Below are 25623 nucleotides of genomic sequence, written 5' to 3'. Positions count from 1 at the left end.
GAAGGGTAATGCATGATGGGTACCTCAATGGGTATTCATTCATTGAGGATGGATGAAAGACTACTTGCACCACTTTCAGCAAAAGAAGTGTGTAAAGACCAATGTAAAATAGAAAGAATGAGAGTAGAGGCTGAAAGAAAGAGATGAAAAATAAAAAGAATACTTTAGAGAGTGAAAATAAAAAGAGTGTTTTGGAGAGTGAAAACAAAAATATTGATGATGTAAAGGAGTTTTAATGCTCTACTGAAGTCAATGAAGATTCTAAGGGCATGATGAATGAAGATGGTGAAAAAGATAATAATTTGCAACTTTTCAGTGAAACTCAAGATGAAGAGATCATTGTTGAAGATGAAGGAAAAGTTGAGCTGGTGAAGAATGAAGATGTTTTGCTTGATGCCATTGAGCCAATTCAACATGTTGACTTTATTGGCATTGAAACTATTATTTGTTTTAAAGTTCCTTTAACAAATTTTATGAAAGATTTGCATGTTGATAATGAGTTAGTATTGTTCTTGGAGATTATATATTTGCTTCTTTTATAGTATTAGGGCAAGATTCGAGGATGAATATTTTTAAAGAATCTAAGAATGATACAATCCAAACTAGCATAACGAATCCTACTCAAACAAGGAGTCTGCATGTTGCAAATCCTACGAGCTCAAGGAATCTTAATCCAACAAGGAGTCCTGACTCCACTAGGAATCCTAATCTAGCAAGGACTCCTATAGTCCGATTCAAAATACAAGTCAATAAGCTAATCCAAGACATTTGGGCTAAGGACACATCAAGGCTTGAAGAATTTCATTAATATAATTCACTTTATTTAGCTCAAACGAATCTAATTCAGTTTATTGGGCTTGAATGAATCTAATTAGGCTTAAAAATACCAAAAAAGTTGAATTAGAGCATATGAAAACTTTGGGCCTAACTTGGCTTATGTTATGAGGCTTATCTATATGACTTATATAAATTAGGGTTTTATGGCTTATTTTGTGCAGCCACACATGTATTTTAACCTAATTAGGACTTTGTTTAAGTTATTTCTTTTAGTCAGGAAGTTATCTTTATCCTAGATCATATATAAATCCTTATTACTTAAGATTTAGGATTTTCTAATACCTATATAAGGTTAGTACGAATTTTGATGTAATCACTTAAAAAAGTGAAGTTGAATTTGAAATGATAATTGGTTATTAAACCTTAAAGCTATTTGCTTTGTCTTTGTGTTCTTGTGTACAATGCATGTTTAAGAAACATTCAAGTAGTTTGATCATCTCCTAATGGAGTGTTTCGACATTGGAATTTAGGAACAAGTTTTCTAAATTCTAATTCTTGATCTTCTTTCTTAGTAATCTGTTTTCTAACCTTTCCTAAGGGTTCAACCGAATTGGTTCTTGGGGTTTTAATGTTAATGTGTTAGGAGTTTGTAACTCAAAAGGAGTTCTCAAGCTTATTCATGGAGGTTCCATATTAACAAGTTGGACAGGTGGCTTAGCTTCGTGACAAAGTGATAGGAAATCATCATCTTAGCAAACATACACCCCAATAACTAATGAGTTATACTATATATGGAATGCAAGAAAACACCCTCCAAGCTAGATGATTCCAAAATCCAAGGATCTCTTCAAGTGAAGTTAGGGAAAACTAGTTCCAACAATGAAACTAGCACTTGAATTCAACTCCAAATGCTACAAACCAAGTATGATTTCATAAGTTAAGAATTAAACACAAGATTTTGGTCAGAGAACGCCACAAACTAAAAATAATTTGATAAATTCAAAGTTCATGCAAGAACTTAAGCAAAACACTCACAAAGAGCAAATAAAGATTATCATTCATCAATTGATTTTTACAAATGAATTTGGCTTTGATATTTATAGCCAAAACAAGACAAAGAAACCTAAATGGATGTCTTTTGAGCTTTCCCATGTCTTCCCCTTTAATTCCCCTTAAAACTCATTAAAAATGGTTGTTTTTACATTGATGTCACTCATTTTGTAACTCTCAAATGACAACTAATTATGTGCATCTATTTTGTAACTCCAAATTATGACTAATCATGTGCATCCATTTTGTAACTCTAAATAACAACTAATCACACCATAACCTAATAAAAAATGAAAATAAAAAGGATTCAAACGAATTTTATTGGACCTATGAGTTCAGCCCAAACTTATTGCACTAAATTGATGATTTTGGTTCCTTTTTGCAATCCTAAACCTTCGGCTGAGCCTTGTTGTGTTTGAATACTCCAAATATCTTTAATTAAGCCCAACAAAGCTTTTTGCATCCTTTTGGACTTGGATCTTGTCATTGTCCCTCCTTGAAAGCTTAAAGGACCATTTGTAATTCTTGTCTTTATTGCAACAGCTAAGTTCTTGAAAGAACCTATAACTTGATTACCCACAAGGTAGAAAATTGAAATAGTATGCTCATTAGCCTCAAGTATTCAGTTGCATGCGGTTTTTATGGTGCGAAATCCCTCATTCCATAAGAAAAAGAAACTAGAAGCTAAATACGAATTAATAAATAAAGAAAGATGAATAAATGAATTTGACTTTAATATTTATAGCCAAAACAAGATAAAAAGCCTTAAATGGATGTCTTTTAAGCTCTCCCACATTTTCCCCTTTAATTCCTATTAAAACTCATTAAGAATGGTTTTTTCTACATTGATTGTACTCATTTTATAACTCTCAAATGACAACTCATCATGTACACTCATTTATAACTCCATATGACAACTACACATAACAAACATATAACTCACACTTAATAAAATAGACCATCACTAAATAAAGCTAAACTAAGACAATTACTTAATATAAAACTCAAAAAGATAAGAACCCAAATAAATATCAATTAAGCCCAAAACCTTAATCATGGTTGAATGGATTTTATCCTTCAAAATGGGTTGAATGCCTCATTATAAAGTTGGACTCTTGTCTTCATGCATGAATTACATTTCCAATTTGGCCCTTTTGGTGCATGCCTTTGCAATGCAACCTCATGGTAGCTTTGATTCATATCACCTTTTGTTGCTCTTAATAATCCTCATTCATTTGTGTATTAAGGGTACGCCTTGTGACAAGTATGTCTCCTCTAATTGGCTCCTCAATGCTCCCATCACTGCCATCTTCCAATTCAAGCATCTCATCAATTTCATCATCACTAATACCCTTTTCATCATACGGTACACCATTTCTAATAGTCATGGTTCTTTTATTAGGACAATCTTTTTGCACATGGCCAACTCCTTGATACTTCCAACTCTTAAATCTCTATTTCTACCCTTACAAACTTCAGTTTTAGCATCCACTTTAGAAACTGAAACGTCCTTTCCCTTTGCACCATCATACACAGTGTTGTTTCCACCCTTATAATTACCATTGACATCCTTTCTCCAATTAGAATTACTATTGGAGTAGGGTTTAGGAACATACCTTGTTGTCCTTCTTCCTTGGAGTTGTTTTTCCACCTTGATGGCAATCTACACCATCTCTTCCAACTCCTTGTATGGTTGCAAATCCACTCGGTCAACTACATCTTTGTTTAAACCAGCCAAGAAACTTGCCATAGTAGCCTCCATATCCTTATCTATGTTAGCTCTAGTCATTGTCATCTCCATCTCTTTGTAGTAATCTTCAACATTCTCACTGCGTTGTTTGAGATTTTTGAAGTTCTTGAACAAGCTCCCTTTGTTAATGCTTAGATACAAACCTTTTTCTCATAAATGATTTAAGGTCATACTAAGTATCAATAGGTTATTCCAAATTCCTTCTCCTACTAGTCACCAATTGATCCCTCCAAGCTACAGCATAATCTGAAAATTGAGTAACTATAAGCTTTACCTTCTTATCCTCACTAAAGTTATGATAATCAAAGATGAGTTCTACCTTCTTTTGCCGTTGTAGATAAGCTTCCCGATCTGATCTCCCTTGAAAATTTGGTACCTTTAACTTTATACTCCCCAAATTTTTATCTACATGTTCCTCATTAGCATGGTTTCCATTCGGCCTCTTCCTTTGCCTCTATTTCGGTCTATTCTAGCAATAATGGCATTGTCATCCTCTTCATAGTCTGTATTATACTCTTGACCAATCCCATCTAAGTTAGATTCATAACCACCTCGATTCATCTCTCTTCGAACTTCTCTATTACTTTCATCAACAGGCGGTAATCTTTGCTTTAGACATGTGAATCTTGCATTGTTTTGCAAGTTCATTATTTCAATGGAATCAATGATCTCCATTACTGCCCTTTGTAATCATTCAAACTCTCTAGCTTAAGCGTTAGGTGGCCCTGCATTCTAACCATCGCCGTCATTGTGAGCATTGTTTTGGTTTGACATTATTGCAATTTAAGAGTTAGTAACAATAAAAATAAAAAATATAATAAAGGACCTCACAACACTCCTTCACGTGTTTACACTCAATGATGAGAGAGGTCACTCGTATTTGCATTGAAAGTAATAAAATCACACAAGGTACTCCTCACACACTTGATAAGCAAATCACACCCAAAAAAGCAAAAAACGCTTGTATTGTGTAGTGTTATAAAACTGAAATTTTCAAAATTTAGCTTGATGCAAATCGGTCAATGAAAAAAATAGATAAAAAAGCAACAAAATAAAGAAAACTCAAAAGGAAGCAAAAGACATATAAAAGAAAATAATACTAAAGAAAAGAAATGAAAGTAGCCGAGGTTTTCAGAGAAATAACTTCTCAAATGCTTAAACCAAACACATCCCTAAAATATATGATCTCACCCTACAAACACTAAAGTAGCAAAATTCTAATTAAACTAGGATTTTTAATTCATCAATTTTAATCCAAATAGGAATGCTATAGGAATGTTGATGTAATTTGAGGTATGTTGAATTTCTTTCTAAACAAGGAATATATCTCCAAATCCAACTAGGATTTTGATATTTCTTGTGATGCAAATCTGAATTCTTCCTTGACAATAACCTTCTTTTTTTCTTTTTGCATGATTACCAAAATGGCCGAATATTTTTTTATATGAATGACAACCAACAAGACCAAATCTGGATTTTAATGGAAAAGAAATGATTCAAAGATAAACTAAATAACAAAATAAGAACAAGAAATTAAAGATTAAGGAAAACAAGAAAAACACAAAGATAAGTAAAGGATACACCTGATTTTAGAGCCAATACTCTAATACCAAATGTTAGAGAACCTCCAAGAATAGAACTTGAGAACCCTTTTTTCAATTATGGACCCCTAAAATACTAACTTGAAAACCCAAAAGACAATCCGGTTTCCAGCCCTAAGAAAGCTAAAACCAAGTATCTTAAAATGAACAAGAGGATTAGAACCCTAAGAAAACTAAGTTCTCAAAACCGCAATCCTTCGAAACATTCCACAAAGAAGTTGTTCTACCTTCTTTAAATGTTTCTTAAGCATGTATTCTTTCAAGAACACAAAAATAAAGCATAACAAGCTTTAAAGGTAAAATATCAATTATCATTCAAATTCAACTTGGCTCACATCAATATGCTAATTAGACTCAAGTATTCGGTTGCATGTGGTTTGTGTAGTGGGAAAGCCCTCATTCCATAAGAAGAAGAAACTAAAAGCTAAATATGAATAAATAAATAAATAAAGAAAGATCAATAAACTAAAGTCAAACTAAGAACTAGAGAGGAGTTGACTGGTCTACAACTCTCGTAATCTTAAATTTTATAAGGCAGCTTAATGAAACAAGGGGAAATTTGCATAGGCCTACCTAATAACATTCCAACCCAAATTACTTCGTAATATGCTTCTCAAAGATCAAAATGCTCGAGTTTCTGCTTGTATTATGCTTGGATTAAACAAAAACAACATGACTTCTCCCTTACACGCGTGGATGCCTCGTCTTGCTTGATCATCAAGCTAAGCCCTAATGCCACTTGTCAAACTTGTTAATTTATATTCCCATGATTCCTTATGCCAATCCTTATGTCATCAATAGTCCTCGGGACTGAAGGAGCAAGGAACGATGTAGAACCCAATGGTGCAAATCCTAAATTAGAATTTTTGGCGTGCCTCGATTCTCGTCATTCCCTCTATCCTCTAAAAGATTCATCCACAATCATTCGGAGAATGATGTTAACACTCGATCAACTAATTTTCTTTCTTTGCATTGTCTAAGCATTGGATCGGTGCATATGATTACCACTTCCATGCACTTTCATTAAACACTCATTCTTAGTCGGAGTAGGACTCCTAGCTGAATCAGGATTCCCATATTCACTTGAGCTCCGAATATCATTAGGACTCCTTGTTAGATTAGGATTCCTAGTGGAATTAGGATTCCTTGTTTGAGTATGATTCATTGTGCTAGATGGGTTTTCATCATTCCCCCTTTCTTTGAAAAGATTTGTCCTCGGATCTTGCCCAAATATTGTGAAAAAAATAAACAAATAATCTCAAAGAACAATACAAGCTTATTATCAACGTGCAAATCTTTCATAAAAGTGATTAGAGGAACTTTAGAACAAATAATATTTTCAATGCCTAGAAAATTGACATGCTCAAAAGACTCCATTGTATCAAATAACACAATCTCACTCTTTACTAACTCAACTTTTGCCTTATCTAAGTCAATGATCTCTTCAATTTTGGACTCAGTTAAAGGTGGTAAATCATTGTATTCCTCACCATCTTTAATAATCACATGTTCAAACTCTTCATTGACATCAATAGAGCAATTTACCTTCTCTACATCATCAATATTAGTTTCCAAAGATGGCTTAGACTCGGCTTTATCTTTAAGATGCTTAGCATAATGATGAACCAAACCCTTTAAAAATCTTTAAAACTATTTTTAAGTGATCAAGGCTGCTCGTTGAACATTTTATATCCTTTAAAAGTTCATCACTGAAATCTTGACGTGGTTGTCTTTCTATCTTCTTTGGCTTAGGTTTAGGATTATAGAAATTTCGCCGACACTTTTCATAATAATCATCATTCTTTCGTCCCTATCATCTATCATAAGATTGATGAAGAAGATCTCGATGTCCTCTAGCAAACTCCTGTTGACAAAACATCTCTTACACATAATCTCACATGTTTAACACTCAAAGTAAAGACATACACTCATGTTTCACTCAATTAGGCTTTTACCCTCTAATAAAATCACCATTTGCCTTTTACTACTCAATCTTTACTCTTTGGTACTTATAAAGGCTAAAATAATCAAATACCAAACCACCAAAGCTCTAAAGACTCAATAACCAACAAATCAGATTTAGAACACATAAGAACACAAACTAAGAAAATGAAACTAGACTTAATGACTAAGATTAAGCCTAAACACAATAAAACACACAAGAATACGATGAATGAACAAAGAACAAAGTTTGATGAACGAATTAAATGAAAAGGATGAATTTGATTTATGTACAATAAAGAACGTATTTAGCACTTAAGAAATAAAGGAAAAAAAATGAATTGGACTCTAAAAAATAGCAAAGAATACGAATTGAACAGAAAAATTACTCTAAACAAGAAAATGAATCAGAAAGAAGAAGAAAATAATGGATTGATAATTGTTTTTATTTTCTTTTGTCTTTTTTGACATTAAGGAAATGAATCAACTAAAAAATAAAGGATATGTACTTCATTAATGAGCCGAAGCTCTGATACCAAATGATATAAACATAGGTAGCTTATGCCAAGCTCATATTCAATATTGATGTCTTCACTAAGGATCATTCACCTAATCAAGCAAAGGAACTCTAACTCCCAATAAGACCCTTAAATAACTTGTACTTAAGAACCTTAATTATAAAGAATTAAAGGCTGTTTAACATAAATAAAAGTTTAGATTAAACTAAATTTGTAAAATACCAAGCCTTCACTTGATAAATTCACCAAGTTCATAAGAACAAATAAAGAGAATTAACTCAAAAATAATCAATATTCAACAACTCCCTTTACATAGAAATTTGTACTAGCTTATATGGGTCTTAAAAAAAAATAATTCTATAATGATAAGGAAGCAAATAAAAATAAGACTAGGAATAGAACTTTTAAACTAAAAAGATAACTTAAAATAAAAAACTTCTTTAAATGAGAAAATACTCCTAAAATTTTACAATCCTAGGCCGCATGACATTTGGGCTTAAGTAACATGTAATAAGTGGCCCATTCTTGAGTATTGGACTCCAATTAGCTTGACTTGTTCATGTCTCCATATATTGAATTAAGTTGGTAAGAGTATCTTGAGGCCCATTCTCTTGATTAAACCAAATCTCACTAAACTTTGGGTCTCTAACTCAAGCTTCAACTCTCGTTTCATGAACAATCCTAAAGCATCCTTGAACTTCTTCATGCAAGCTCTAGTCATTGGTCCTTGAACAATCCTAGTTGGACTAGAATTCCTAGTTGGAGTAGGACTCCTAGCTTGAGTAGGATTCCTAGTGAGAGTAGGACTCCTCGCTGAATTAGGATTTCCATCTTCACTTGAACTCCTACTATCATTAGGACTCCTTGTTGGATTAGGATTCCTAGTTGAATTTCCTTGTTCGAGTAGGAATCATTGCGCTACATGGGTTCTTATTAAAACATACATAAGAATACCGAAATAAGAAGACTAAATTACACTTAATGAACAAGATTAAGCCTATAAACAATGAAGGACTCAATAACAAAGGTAATAAAAGACTAACTAAGCTTAACAAGTGAAGAAAACAAAAGGCAGAAATTTGTTTCTTTTTTTTGAGAACCGGTCATAGAGCCGGTTGACATTTTTTATATAAATTTTATTGGCTCTTTTTCCTTTTCTTCTTCTTTTTTTGAAGGCACTTGACTAAAGAATTTGGAATAAGTAAAGATGTGATTAGAATAATTAATCACAAACAATCATAAAATAAATTTAAATAAGATCACAAGAGTGAAACTAATTTTATTTTAAATTTGAACAAAATTTGAATAGAGAAGAATGACAAAAGAAGATAATAAAAAGAATATATAGAAATTAAAGATACGTAACCTAATTTAGAAGCCAAAGCCCTGATACCAAATGATACGAACCTAACCTATATCAAAGGATTAAACCCATATGCAAGTTTGATTTCATTGCCTAAGATCTATCTAGAACCTGACTAATGGAAACTTTAGACCCTTCTAGTATATTAAACTATCAAACCTAAGGTATTAAAGGTAGAAGACACCACAATTTAGTATGGATTCTAAATTGATAAGTCGAATTTGAACGCCACAAACAATGAATTACTTGATAAGTTTGAATTAGCTCTAAACAAGAACCAGGAATAGAGTATAAACTCACAAAATATATTGATCATCAATCGAGGAACTTGAAAATTCATACTAGGCTTTTATAGCCTTTAGAAAACCCTAATTCTAAGCTATTAAGGAATTACAACTCAAATAGGATAGAGATAAAAACTCTAACTAAAACAGATAACTAAAAAAAATCCTAATACTAAAATACTATGTAGCTGTCCATTAGGATTAAGAAAGCCTAATTTCTTTAAGCCACACACATGGACCATCTTTGGTGGAGTTATTTAGGCTCGAACTCCCTTATGTGCTCCTTTATGCTTATTAAGCCCATATTAGATTTATTCAAGCCTAATAAACTAAATTACATTAATGAGCCTTGAATTTGAATCCAACACTTCAAGCCTTAATGTGTCCTTATCCCAAACATCTTGAATAAGCCTATTAAGAGCTTCTTTTATCTTCTTAGTCTTGTACCTTGTAATTCAGCCTCCATGGATGTGAAGTGGATCTTGAATTCTGGTTGAAGTAGGATTCCTTGTTGGTGTAGGACTACTAATGCCAATAGGATTCACATCAAAGTGTGTGGAAGCGGCAATCGTAGGCATCGATCCAATGCTTGGACAAATACGAAGAAAGAAATTAGTTTATCAATAATTTATATCATTCTCCATATGATCGCAAATGAATCTTTTGGAGGAAATACGGAATGACGAGAATCGAGGCATGCTCAAATACTCCGATTCAAGATTTGCTCCATTAGGATCCACATCATTCCTTATTCTTTCTCTCTAGGCATAAGGACTCTTGATGACAAAAGGATTGGTATAAGGAATCATGGGAACGCAATTGATAAGTTTGATAGATGGCATTGGGGCTTAGCTTGATGATATAGCACGACGATATGTAAATTCACCCACGTAAGGGAGAAATCATGTTATGTTCAATTAATCCAACCATAATACATGTGGGAATGTTAGCATTTTGATGTTTGCACACATATAGTAAAATAATTTGGGCCAGAGTATTTTTCTGTTGTTTTCGTTAAGCTAACTCATAAAATTTGGGACTACAAGAGTTGTTGGCTAGTTAAATCCTCTCTAATTCTTAATATGACTTTAGTTTATTCATAGTTCCTTTTTTATTTATTCATAGTTAGCTTCTAGTTTTTCTTCTTATGGAATAAAGGCTTTTGCGCTATTAAAATTGCATGCAACGAAATACTTGAGGCTAGTGAGCATATTATTTCAATTTTCTACCTTGTGGAAATCAGGCTATGGATTTTTTTAAGAACTTTATGGACTTATCAAGACTTGTTCTAGGAAACATAGACTTATCGCTCACGTCCTTCGTTTCTTTTGTGTTCTTTGTCTACCATGTTCTCTTTTTATTCGTTTCTTTTATGCCCTATTGTCTAGTATGATGGTTTGGTTTTATTTAGGGAGCATCAACAATACTGTTGAGTGAAAGCGCATGGAAGTAGTAATCAAAGGCACCGATCCAATGCTTGGAAGAATGTGAAGAAAGAAAATTAACTGATCCAGTATTGATATCATTCTTTGAATGATCGCGGATGAATCTTTTGGAGGAAAGAGGGAAGGACGAGAAATATTCCTATTCAGCATTTGCGTCATTGAAATCTCCATCATTCCTTGTTCCTCTAGGCACGAGGACACCTGATGACATAAGGACTAGCATCATGGGAATGTAATTGACTTGCTTGACCAGTGGCATTGGGGCTTAGCTTGATGATCAAGCAGGATACATAGATCCATGCATGTAAGGGAGAAATCTTGTGGCTTTCGAATAATTCAAGGAGGAATGAACATGTTTTGATGTTTGGGAGGTATATAATGAAGTAAATTGGTCCAGAGTGTCATGCCCAGGTGAATTTCCCCATATTTTCGTTAAGGAATCAAGGGAATGCAATTGACAAGCTTGACCGATGGCATTAGGGCGTGACTTGCTGATCAAGCAGTGCGAGATGCAAATCCATGCGCGTAAAGGAGAAATCATATTGCTTTTGATTAATACAAGTGGAAATGTGTGCGTTCTAATGTTTGGAAGGCATATAATAAAGCAAATCAGGTCGAAGTGTCATTAGGTATGCCCACGCAAATTTACCCTTATTTTTATTAAGGAATCATGGGAACGTAATTGACAAGCTTCACTAGTGGCATTGGAGCATGACTTGATGATCAAGCAAGAAAAGAAATAAATCCACGCACGATGCAGAAATCATGTTGCTATCGATTAATCCAAGCGGGAGTGCATGCATTTTGATGTCTGGGAGACATATAATGAAGTAATTTGGATCGGAGTGTTATTAAGTAGGCCCGTACTAATTTTCCCTTATTTTGTTAAGCTGGCTCATAAAATTTGGGACTACGAGAGTTGTTGACCAGTCAACTCCTATCTAGTTCTTGATTTAACTTTAGTTACAATCAACAATACGAGCATTTTTTATGTTTGGGATGCATATAAAAAGTAATTTGGTTCAGAGTGTTATTAGGTAGGCCTATGCAAATTTTCCCTTATTTTTGTTATGCTGGCTCTTAAAATTTGGAACTACGAGAGTAGCTGACTACTCAACTCCTCTCTAGTTCTTGATTTGACTTTAGTTTATTCATCTTATTTATTTATTTATTCATATTTAGCTTCTAGCTTCATCTTCTTATGGAATAAGGGCTTTTGCAATATAAAAGCCACATACAACTAGAGTCTTGAGGGTAGTGAGCATAATATTTCAATTTTCTACCTTGCGGGAAATCAAGTTATGGTTTCTTTCAAGAACTTTACGCTAGCAAGCATAGAATTATTGCTCACGTCCTTCCTTTCTTTTGATCGAGTATTAATATCATTCTCTGAATGATTGAGTATTGATATCATTCTCCCGATGATCACGAATGAATCTTCTAGAGGAAAGAGGAACGACGAGAATTGAGGGATGCCCAAATATTCCGATTCAGGATTTGTACCATTGGGTTCTCCATCATTCCTTTCTCCTCTTGGCACGAGGACTCCTGATGACACAAGGATTGGCGTAAGGAATCGTGGGAACCTAATTGACAAGTTTGACCGGTGGCATTGGGGCTTAGCTTGTTGATCAAGCAAGATGAGATGAAATCCACACACGTAAAGGAGAAATATTTATATTAAACAACCTTTAATTATTTATAATTAAGGTTCTTAAGTACAAGTTGTTTAAGGGTCTTGTTGATAGTTGGGCTTTCTTTGCTTGATTAGGTGACCAATTCTTGAAGAAGAAATCAACATTGAATACGGGTTTGGCACAAGTTGATTTGAACCTTGGCGATAAGTCTATATTCGCTAGTGTGAGTGTTGATAAGTCTGCAAAGATCTTGAAAGAACCTGTAACTTGATTTTCTACAAGGTCTTGCTAGTTTATATAGAAGGTTCATTAAGGACTTTAGTAGCATTACCGCACCTTTGAATGAGATTGTCAAGAAGAATGTTGGGTCTAATTGGGGTGATGCACAAGAGAATACTTTTAATTGGTTAAAGATAGATTGTGTAATGCTCCTTTACTAATTTTACCTAACTTTGACAAAACCTTTGGGATGAATGGGATGCTAGTGGCATTGGTGTTGGGGCTTTTTGATGCAAGAACGAAGGCCGATTTCTATTTGAGTGAAAAGCTAAATAGGGTAGTACTTCGGTACCTAATATATGACAAAGAACTCTATGCTTTAGTTCATGTTATATAGACATGGCAACACTACCTTTGGCCTAAGGAAATTATCATATAAATAGATCATGAGAGTTTGAAGCATCTCAAGGTGCAAGACAAGTTGAACCAAAGACATGTGAAGTGGGTGGAATTTATTGAGACCTTCCCATATGTGATCAAGTATAATAAAGATAAGGAGAATGTGGTTGCTGATGCATTATCCCAAAGATATGCTTTACTTAATACTCTTAATTCTAAGTTGTTGGGTTTGAAGTTTATTAAGGAGTTGTATTTGAATGATAGTGACTTTCGTAATGTGTTTAATACTTATGCTAATGAGGTTGCCTTTAATGATTTCTGTGCGTTTGATGGATATCTTTATAAAAAGAATCGCCTATGCATTCCTAATTGTTCTTTGCGTGATATACTTATTAAGGAGGCACATGGAGGCATTTTAATAGGTCATTTAAGGGTGCATAAGACTTATGACATACTAATTAACCATTTCTTTTGGCCTTGCATGAAACGTGAAGTGAATAAAGTGTGCGGCCAACGCATTGTGTCTTTAAAGGCTAAGTCTAAATCGTAGCCCCATAGGTTATATACTGCTTTGCCTATTCCTAATGTTCCTTCGACAGATTTATCTATGGATTTTGTACTTGGATGGCCTAGGACTAGGAAGAGCAGAGTATATTTGCTGTTATGGATAGACTTAGTAAGATGGCGCACTTTATGTAATACCCGTAAATAAAAAAATAATAATAATAATAATAATAATAAAATAAATAACTAAATAAAATAAAACTTTTTCTTCCTCCCCCTCTTCCTCCTCCCCCTCCCCACGAGTCACCTTCCTCTCCTCCCTCACCTCCCTTTCTTTTTTCACTACCGCCACCTTCAGCCATTGGAAATTTCTTCTTCTTCTTCCCTTCCTCGTCATCGCATCCTCCTTCCTCTCCCTTACCGACGCCGAGCTTGAAGAAAGGAAGCTACCGGCCGTGCAATAGCCATTTCGCCCTTTTCCCACAAATCCGATGCCTAGTGTATAGCCTCGCTAGAGTTAAAACTTTTCAGCCTCGATTCAGTAGCTTTCGGCGAGTTTCCGGCAAAAGCACTTGCATTTTTGACTCCTTGCAACTCAAGCTTCGCGTGTCGCTTAAATTCAAATCGACATCATCGCGATGCAAACACGGACCTGGTATTTTCTAGGCAGAATTTTAGATTTTTACTCGGTATAATGTTGTTTGGACCTTAAAAATTATTTTAGAATTTTAAAAATATTATTACTATTAATTCTCAATTATAAATAATTTAATTTAATTAGATTTAATTAATTATAACTTAGTTATAAATATTATAACTTAATTAGTATGATTAATTATTTTTCTATTTTGTGATAGATGTGGTTGTGTTTGATTAGTTTAAATACCGGTAACATTTTGTGGGTTGGTTAAGGAATAAATATTAATGACGGACCATCATTATTAATTGTGATCATGGTGTGTTGCGGAGTGGGAAAATATCTGATTATGGGTAACCCAACTCCTGATAAATATGTAATAAATATTGAAGTGTTTTTAGCGGATTTTGGATCCATTTCACGGAGAGGAGGTAAACATCCATATTTTTTGGAGGTTCGCCGAATTTCGATAGAATTCCGAGTAGGAATTTCTTAGGCAGTCTAATATAGGAGTCTAGGCCGAGGGAAAAATTAAGAACATCTCATTAATCGAGTTATTTTTGTAAATAGATAATCCATCCATCTATTGACTCCACCGAGGCGTAGGGCGGTGAGCAGCAGCAAAACTATGAGTTAAAGTCATATAATCAACAGCTTTTATATCATGCCTAAATTAAATACATTGTTAATTGATTAGTAATTATTATGATCATTATTAGCATTATTATTAGTAACTTTATTTGATTAAAAATTATTACGATTATTATTATTAGCATTATTATTATTAATTTTATTTTCATTATTGTCGATATCATTATTAATATTATTATCATTATTTTGCTATCATATTTATTTTTATTTTAATAATAATAATATTATTACACATAATTTTCATGTTTGCTACTCGAGGCTATTCAACTTTAATTCTTAATATGTTATTGAATAATTATGTTTACTTGTGATTTATACTATTTATAATTATTATTGATGCTATAATTGTAACCCCGGGATGAGGTGGCGATTAGAACATGCCGGTAATGGGTTACATCAAGAACACATGCACACCAGTTTTAAAGCGAGAGACATGTAAGGACCACGGTGAGTTGCTCTCTGAGCGATCTTATTGGAATAAGAGAGCCGAATGGCTAATAGGATTAGAGTTTAGGGTTTTGCTGAGGTACTCATCCCACAAATGTTTAAATTGTATTTTTCTGAATCATTGCGTGACACATGTCTTGACATAATATGATATTTTATTTTTATTAAATAAATATTTTATTGAGATGCTTGTACTTATTTTAGAATTATATGATTTTAACTCACTCTAGAAATTTGTGATCTCAATTTTTAATTTTTAGGTGACGACTAGGTTCTCCGTCGTCTTTCTCTTAATAGCCCGACTTCCTTCTTCTTTCGGGCCAATTGTAATTAAATTCTACTTTTTGTGTTTCGAACTATTTAAAAATCTAGACTCTTTGTGGTAGTGGTTTCAAAGCTTGAGCGAGTTTATTTTGGTTTGTTAAAACTATGGGAAAATATTAACCAATCATGTTGATAGATTGATTTAATTATGTTATGGTCATGCAAATTAATTGTTGGTATATTTGAGTAGCATGTATATATATATATATATATGTATGCATATTTGGATTGTTGATGAGTTAGGCTTGCTTTATGGGTTTGGTAGCCTTAAGCCTACCGATTTTCTAGTCTTGATCACGGGCCCACATATCGGGTCGTGACACTTGATACCATGCCATAAAATCGATGATGCTACTTATATTGCTGAATTGTTTCTTAGGAAAGTTATTAGTGCATGAAGTTCCAAGAACCATTGTAACTTATATTGCTGAATTGTTTCTTAAGTCATTTTTGGTGTGTGTTATGGGTAAGTTAGGCATAAATTATTATTTTCTACTACTTGCCATCCACAAACAAATGGACAAACCGAAGTTGTTAATAGAACTTTAATTCAATTACTTTGTTCTTTAATTTCTAGGAATTTTAAATCTTGGGAGGATCTTTTGCTATATATGGATTTTATATAAAATAAGGTTGTTCATAATACTGCACATTATTCTCCATTTAAAATTGTTTATGGTTTTAACCCATTAATTCCTATTGATTTAATTCCTTTGCCTCTTAACAAGCTTGTTAATGTTGATGGTTCTTCTAAGGCAGATTTGGTTAAAAGACTACATGAACAAGTTATAGAGAGGAATAAGAAGCAAAATACTAGAGTAGCCAGAAAGGGTTACCAAAGAAACAAGGCCAATGGTGTTCCAACTTTGGTGATTGGGTGCAGGTGCGTTTTCACAAGGAAAGGTTCCCAAATCAACAAAAGTCAAATTGATTTACAAGGTAAGTATAATGTGATTAGCACATTTAATATTATTGATTTGAGTCCTTTTGATATAGGTGATGACCTTAATTCGAGGATGAGTCATCCTAAAGAATGACGGAATGATATGGATCGACCAAGACTTAAAAATATTGATTTGAATGGGCTTAATGACGAGGGCAACAAGAAAGAATCAAGAAAGGATCCATTAATTTTACCACAAGGTCCAATTACAAGGTTAAGGGCCAAGAAGCTTCAAGATTCCTTAAATGGCCATATGCAAGAGTGGGCTAACAATGGGAATCCAATAGAATTTGGCCCAAATGAAATTCATAAAGAATGGGCTATATTTAATGTTCTTAAAGTCCAAGTTTGTGAAGGCTAAATGGGCTTTGTTTAATGTTCTTCAAATCCAAGTTTACGAATGCTTTATTTAGCTCTCAGTATCCTATTTGGTTAGATGTTAGAATTTTCTAAGCTTATAAGGAAACTCATATTAGATCAAATTAGTTAAGTAAGAGTTTTATTCTTCTTAGGACTTTGGATATGTCTTTAAAACATGTCAAATTCGTATGCCTTTTTTTAAATTTTTATTAATTAAATTTTTTACTTTCTTTCAAACTAAAATTGCTTATATCTTGTGTTCTTGTTTGAATGCAAACTTACTTATCAAAGGACTTGATCTATCCTTATGGCATACTTGGGATTGGGGTTTAAGAGACTTAGTTTTCCTTAGGTTCTAATTCTTAATCATCTTATAATCTGATTATATGATCCTAAGGTTTGATTTCAAGTTGTTCTTTAGGTTACCAAGTTAGTGATTCACGGGTTCATGAGGATTATAGTTCGTGGGTTCTATTCTTAGAGGTTCTTCAACAGACATACATCTAACACAAGCTTCACGGTGGCATTGGGCGTGACTTGTTGTTGAAGTAGGAAGAGATACAAATCCACATGCGTGATGGAGAATCATGTTGCTTTCGATTGATCCAAGCGGGAATGTGCACGTTTGATGTTTAGGACGCATAAAATGAAGTAATTTGGGTTGAAGCGTTAGCTTGTAGTTTCTTCTTCTTATGGAATATTTATGGCTAGTGGGCATATTGTTCTAGTCTTCTATCTTGTGAGAAATTAAGTTACGGGTTCTTTCAAGAATTTTGCAGACTTAATAAGGCTTGTGCTAGCGAATTTGGACTTATCGTGATACGAACCAAACTAGCACAATGAATCCTACTCTAACAAGGAGTCTTGATGATGTAAATCCTACTAGCTTAAGGAATATTAATCCAACAAGGAGTCTTGACTCAACTAGGAATCCTAATCCAGCAAGGAGTCCTAATATGAAACCTCCATGAATAAGCTTGAGAACCCCATTTGAATTGCGGACCCTTAACACATTAACATGAAAACCCTAAGAATCAATTCGGTTCAACCCCTAAGAAAGGTTAGAAAAAATATTACTTAGAAAGATGATCCAGAATTAGAATTTAGAAAACTTGTTCCTAAATCCCAATTTCAAAACACTCCATAAGAAGGTAATCAATGTACTTGAATGTTTTTTAAGCATGCATTCTATATAAGAACACAAAGACAAAGCAAATAGCTTTAAGGTTTAATAACCAATTATCATTCAAATTCAACTTCAAGTTTTTCAATTCATTATATGAAAATTTGCACTAGCCTTATATAGGCCTTAGAGAACCCTAAATCTTAACGAATAAGGATTTGCATATGATATAGGATAAAGATAACCTTTCTAACTAAAATAGATGACTTAAACAACATTCTAATTAGGTTAAAATACATGTGTGGCTGCCCATAATAAGCCATAAAACCCTAATTTACATAAGTCATACAGATAGGCCTTACAACATAAGCCAAGTTAGGCCCAAAGTCTTTATATGCTCCAATTCAGTTTCTTTGGTATTTTTAAGCCCAATTAGATTCATTTAAGCCCAATAAACTGAATTAGATTAATAAAATTCTTCAAGCCTTCATATGTACTTAGCTTAAATGTCTTGGATAAGCTCATTGACTTGTAATTTAAATCGGACTAAGACTCACAATTGAATTAGGTTTCCTAGTAGAATTAGGATTTCTTTCGTTGTTTGGACTACTAATATCATCAGGACTCCTTGCTGGATTAGGATTCCTAGTTGAGTTAGGACTCCTTGTTAGATTAAGATTCCTTGAGCTACTAGGATTTGCATCATCAAGACTCCTTATTGGAGTAGCATTCATTGTACTAGTTTGGTTCGTATCATATCACGACGTCCTTTCATTCTTTTATGTTCTTTGTCTACCCTTGTCCTTTAAATCAATTCGATTTGGTCCTAGCGCTTAGCCATATAGAAGAGAACAAAGAACATGTGATTTCTTTCTTTATTGGATCCGAAATCCTACCTATGTTCTCATTTTGTTCCTTTCTTTTGTGCCTCTCTTTCTAATCTATATTTATTATGATGGTTTGTTTTTACTTAGGGAGTATAAACCACAGTGTTGAGTGAAAGCGCATGGAAGCGGCAATCATAAGCACTAATCCAATGCTTGCACAAATGCGAAGAAAGAAAATTAGTTGATCGAGTATCGATATCATTCTTCCTATGACCCCGTGGATGGATCTTTTGGAGGAAAGAGGGAATGATGAGAACATAGACACGCCCAAATATTCGATTCAAGATTTGCTCCATTGAGATCTCTATCATTTCTTGCTCCTCTAGGCACAAGGACTCCTTATGACCGTGGATGGATCATATTTATTTATTTATTTATTCATAGTTAGTATTTAGTTTTTCTTTTTATGGAATGAGAGCTTTCAGCTATAAAAACCGCATGCAACCGAATACTTGAGACTAGTGAGCATATTATTTACATTTTTTACCTTACTTGGGAAATCAAGCTATGGATTCTTTCAAGAACTTTGCGGACTTATCAAGACTCGCTAGCAAATATAGACTTATCCCTCACATTGTTCCTTTCTTTTGTGTTCTTTGTCTACCCTTGTGTTTATGATAATTCTATTTGATTCTTACGGCTTAGCCAGTATGGACAAGAATAAAATTTGGGACCACGAGAGTTGTTAACGAGTCAAATTCTCTCTAGTTCTTAGTTTGATTTTAGTTTATCTTCATCTAGTGACTCCACGATCGCCATTTGAACGATCGGAATAAGGTAAAGGTTGAAGATAAGTTTTGTACTTTATTAATTTCTCAATCCTCTAGTCGAGTGGGCTTACGGTCTTTCGACCGATCCCCTAAAAACCGTAAGTGCGAGTATCTTTCTTTATTTATATATTCATATTTGGCTTCTAGTTTCTTTTTATATGGAATGAGGGCTATTACACTTCATAAAAACAGCATGCAACCGAATACTTGAGGTTAATCAGTATATTATTTCGCCACCTTGCGGAAATTAATTATGGGTTCTTTCAAGAACTTTGCAAACTTATCAAGACTCACGCTAGTGAAGATTGACTTATGATCCTTATGCTTAGTCCGTATATAAAATAATAAAGAACTTGTGATTTCTTTCTTTATTAGATCCGAAATCCTACTTGTTCTTATTTTGTTCATTTTTTGTGCCTCTCTTTCTAATCTATATCTAGTGTAATTATTTGGTTTTTATTTAGGAGGCGACAATCATTGGCATCGATCTAATTCTTGCACAAATCTGAAGAAAGAAGATCAGTTGATTAAGTATTTATATAATTCTCTGAATGATTACAAACAAATCTTTATAAGAAAGAGGAATGGCGAGGAATTGAGTGCAAATATTCGATTTAGGATTTGCTTCATTTGGATCTCTATCATTCTTTGTTCCCTAGGCACGAGGACTCCTAATGACCCAAGGATTAGCATAAGGAATCATGGGAACGTAATTAACAACCTTGACTAGTGGCATTGAGGTATGACTTGATGATCAAGTAGCACGGATGCAAATCTACACGCATAAGGGAGAAATTATGTTGCTTTGGATTAATACAAGGGAATGCACGTGTTTTGATGTTTGGGAGTCATATAATGAAGTAAATTAGGGCCGAGGTTTTACTAGGTATCCCATGCAAATTTCCCTTGTTGTCATTAAGAATCATGGAAACGAATCGACAAGCTCTCACTGTGGCATTTCGAGAGCGTGACTTGATGATCAAGTAGGACGAGGTGCAACCATGCGCATCATGCAAAATCATGTTGCTTTCGATTAATCCAAGCAGCAATTTGCACATTTAGATGTTTAGGACACTTAAATGAAATAATTTGAGCACAGTGTTAGCTTGTAGTTTCTTCTTCTTATGGAATGTAATTTAATTATAAAACTACATGAACCGAATATTTAAGGGCTAGAAATGAAAGCATATTATTCTAGTCTTATACCTTGCAGGAAATCAAGCTCTAGGTTGTTTTAGGAACTTTGTCGACTTAGTAAGACTCGCGTTAGTGAAGTTAGACTTATCGCTCATGTCCTTCCTTTCTTTTATGTTCTTTGTCTACCCTTGTATTTAAATTAATTCGATCGATCCTTTCGTTTGTACGTATGTAAGAGAATAAAGAATTTGTAATTTCTTTCCTTATTAGATCTAAAATCCTACCTATTTTCTCATTTTGTCCGCTTTCTTTTGTGCCACTCTTTCAAATCTCTATTAGTTTGATGGTTTGGTTTTATTTTAGGAGCATAAACAAGAGTGTTGGTGAAAGCGTGGAAGCGATAATCATAGACATCGATCTAATGCTTGGAAAAATTCGAAGAAAGCATATTAGTTGATAGAGTATTAATACCATTATTAGAATAATCACATATGAATCTCTTGGAGGGGAAAGAGGGAGGCGGCGAGAAAGAAGCCGCAGCTCAATATTCGATTTAGGATTTGCACCTTGGAATCTCCACGATTCTATGTTCCTCTAGGCACGAGGACTCATGATGACATAAGGATTGACATAAGGAATCATTTGGAACACAATTAATAAGCTTGACTAGTGCTATTGGGCGTGACTTGATGATCAAGCGGGACGGGGCAGCAAATTTACGTAAGGGAGAAATCATGTTGCTTTTGATTAATCTAAGAGGGAATGCATGCGTTTTAATGTTTAGGACATATATCATGAAGTAATTTAGATTGGAGTGTTATAAGGTAGGCCTATGCAAATTTTCCTTATTTTCATTAACACGGCTCATAAAATTTAGGACTACGAGAGTTTATCTATGCAAATTGACTTTAGTTTATTCATCTTTCTTTATTTATTTATTCATATTTAAATTTTAGTTTCTTCTTCTTATGGAATGAGGGTTTCGCACTATAAAAACTGCATGCAATCAAATACTTGAGGCTAGTGAGCATATTATTCGAGTTTTCTACTGCGGAAATCAAGTTCGGATTCTTTTAAGAACTTTATAGATTTATTAACACTCGCTAGAGAACATAGATTTATCACTCATATCCTTCCTTTCTTTTGTATTCTTTCTACTATTATGTTTAAATCAATTGATACGTACCAAACTAGCACAATGAATCCTACTCCAACAAGGAGTCTTGATGATGCGTCGGGGTTTATGGCTTATTTTGAATGGCCACACATGTACTTTAACCTAATTAGGACTTTTTTAGTTAGGAAGGTTATATTTATCCTAGATGCGATGTAAATTCTATATAAGGCTAGTATAGATTTTGATGTAATTAGTTATGTTGGATTTGAATGATAATTGGTTATAAAACCTAAAAGATGTTTTCTTTCATCTTTGTGTTCTTGTGTAGAATGCATGCTTAAAAAATTCAAGTAGATTGATCACCTTCTTATGGAGTGTTTAAAGCTGAGATTTAGGAACAAGTTTTCTAAATTCTAATTCTTGATCATCTTTCTAAGTAATCTGTTTTCGACCTTTCTTAGGGGGTTGCACTAGGAATTGGTCCCTAGGGTTTTCATGTTTAATGTGTAGAGGTCCATGATTCAAAAGGCTTTTCAAGCTTATTTATGGAGGTTCCATATCATCAATTCTATTTGATCTCTGGCTGGATGCAAAGTGTTAGGGTTGAGCGTATTAAAGATGTTTATGCTTTTGTCCCTAATTTTGCCATTATACTACATATGAGAAAGCGGGGAGTGGATAGGTTTTATAGGAATGATGGATTTCTATTTAAAGGAAATAAGCTGTGTATGCCTCAATATTCTTTGAGGAGTTGTTAATGAATAAGGCACATAGTGGAGGACTAATGGGCATTTGATGTGAAAAAGACTTTAGAACTAGATGAGCATTTACATTAGCCTCACATAAGAAGGGGTGTAAAGAAATTGTGTGAGATGCTTAACATGTAGACAAGCCATGTCTAAGGTAATGCCTTATGGGTTGTATACACTTCCTATTCTAGTGAACCATGGGTGGATATATCAATGGACTTTATTTTGGGTCTAGGTCTAAAAGTGGAAAAGATTTTGTGTTTGTTGTTATTGTCGGGTTTAGCAAATGGCACATTTTATACCTTGTTAGAAAACCAATGATGCAACATATAGCGGATTTTTTTTCAAGGGAGATAGTAAGGTTGCATGGCATTCGGGGACTATTGTTAGTGATAAGGATGTCAAATTCTTGAGCTACTTGAAAGACTCTTTGGGGAAGTTAGGAACAAAGCTCTTATTTTCAACCACTTGTAATCCATAAACTAATAGATAAATTGAAGTGGTGAATAGGACATTCTACACTTTTGAGACTAATCATTTAGAAAAACTTAAGGAATTGGGAGGATGATTACTTCATGTGGAGTTTGCTTATAATAGGACGATGCATACTACAAGTGAACATTCACCATTTGAAATGGTATATAGCTTTAGCCCGCTCATACCATTAGATTTGTTGCCTTTACCAATTGATGAGAGAGCAAGTCTTGATGGAAGAAAAAGGTTGAAGCTATTAAAGCTTTATATGAGAAGGTGAAATTGCAAATTGAAAAACACAACAATATGCTACTACACACGACAAGGGGGCAAAAAAAGATGTTATTTGAACTAGGTGATTGGGTTTGGTAGTTGATCTGAACTAAACTAGCACCATGAATCCTACTCCAACAAGGAGTCTTGATGATGCAAATCCTACTAACACAAGGAATCTTAATCTAACATAGAGTCTTGACTCGACTAGGAATCTAATCCAGTGAGTCCACGAAAATATTAGGAGTTCAAGCAACTAAAGGAATCCTAATTCCACTAGGAGTCCTAATTCCACTAAGAGTCCTAGTCCAATTCAAATTATAAGTCAATGAGCTTATCCAAAATATTTGGGCTAAGGACACATCAAGGCTTGAAGAATTGGATTTAATTCCAAGGTCATTAATGTAATTCAGTTTATTGGGCTTGAATGAATCTAATTGGGCTTAAAAAGACCAAAGAAGTTGAATTGGAGCATATGATGAATTTGGGCCTAACTTGGCTTATGTTGTGAGGCCCATCTATATGACTTATATTAATTAGAGTCTTATGGCTTATTTTGGGTATTACATTATGTATTTTAACCTAATTAGGACTTTGTTTAGGTTAACTCTTTTAGTTAGGAAGGTTATCCTAAATGAGATGTAAATCCTTATTAGTTAAGATTTAGGGTTTTCTAAGGCTTATATAATGCTAGTACAATTTTGATATAGCAGATTAAAAAGTCGGAGTTGAAGTTAAATGATGAATTTGAATAATAATTGGTTATTAAACCTTAAAGCTATTTTCTTTATCTTTTTGTTCTTGTGAGGACTGCGGCTTAAGAAACATTCAAGTAGATTGATCATCTTCTTGTGAGTGTTTCAAAATTGGAATTTAGAAACAAGTTTTCTAAATTCTAATTCTTGATTATCTTTCTAAGTAATCTATGTTTTAACCTTTCTTACGGGTTGAATTGGTTATTGGCGTTTTCATGTTAATGTGTTGGTGGTCAAGTAATTCAGGGAATCCTTGATGGCGTAGAATACACACATCCAAATGGGGTTTTAAGGTGATTTTATGTACATTTGGATGTGAATTGGTCCCAACACTCACCATATGCATTTGCTTGTGTGAATTAGGTCCGAAAAGAAGTCAAGAGTGATAAAGGGAAGAATTGGAGCGGGTGGATGTCAAAGTTGCCAAAACAAGTCAAGTTCGTGCATGAGGGAAGCTGAACACGGCGTGTTGGTTTTAACAACCAGTGTTCCCAACACGTTCGAAGAGAAGCCGTGTTTCCCACGGACTGACAAACTGCCATGTTCGCGGTAGGTGGACGAATTAATTAAAGAAAGAAAGAGGAAACTCGACAAAGAAGGGAGGGCGTTCCAAACTTTATTCTTTCTCTATCTAAGGGTTTTCACAGGCGGAACTAAGAAAAAGGAGACTTGGATCAAGGTTTGAATTGGATTCTCTTGAAGATTGAAGATTGGGCGAGGTTCGTTGATTGGTTTCAATTGACAGGGAACAGAATTGATTCAAGATTGGGCAAGGCAATTGGGTACCTACCTCGAGAAGGGTGTCTTTGGGTTTCTCTAGCACTCATTGTTGTAATTGAATTCTTGTGGGTTTTGATAATGAACATGATTAGCTAAACTTGTAAAACCATTGGGGGTTCTTTATATAGGGATTTTTGTACTTAACTTTTGAATTGAATGTATTGATTTTCAATATTGGTTTGCAATGGAAGTGCTTATTGATTTGTTCTTCATATCTTGTTGAATGATTATTGGAATTTGAATGTTCTTGCGAGAAGGCGTTTAGGTTTGGATTGTCCTTTACAACCTAGAATTGAATTCGCCTAGAGATAGGGTGTTACTTCTATAGGATGGGAATTAATAACTCTCGATAGTGTTAAATGGTACATAATGCTAATTTGGATAATTAGAGTTAAGAAGAGATTTCAACCTAATTAATCTAAGTTAAGATGTTAGTGTCCTTGAGAAAGGCGTTAATTGCGTAGAGATTTTCCCACGGAGGTGAATTCAATCAATCAATTCCATCTTTAGTTTCCATTCCTAGAGACAAGAATTCCCGATGGGTTATTCCTTATGAATTAATCCTTCCTAGTAGGCGTAGTTAGATAACAATTAGAGTAGCTTTAGTTCATTTCATATTTAGCATTCAGCGCCATTTTTAAGATTACATGGCAGGAGAAGGTTGAGTAGGTTTAGGTTCACACGTTCTTTGGGGAATCGACACTTGGG

The sequence above is a fragment of the Ricinus communis genome, chromosome 1 (genome assembly GCF_019578655.1).
Source record: "Ricinus communis isolate WT05 ecotype wild-type chromosome 1, ASM1957865v1, whole genome shotgun sequence".
Lineage (NCBI taxonomy): Eukaryota > Viridiplantae > Streptophyta > Magnoliopsida > Malpighiales > Euphorbiaceae > Ricinus > Ricinus communis.
The sequence above is the reverse complement of the archived record's forward strand: the minus strand, read 5'-3'. Positions refer to the sequence as shown.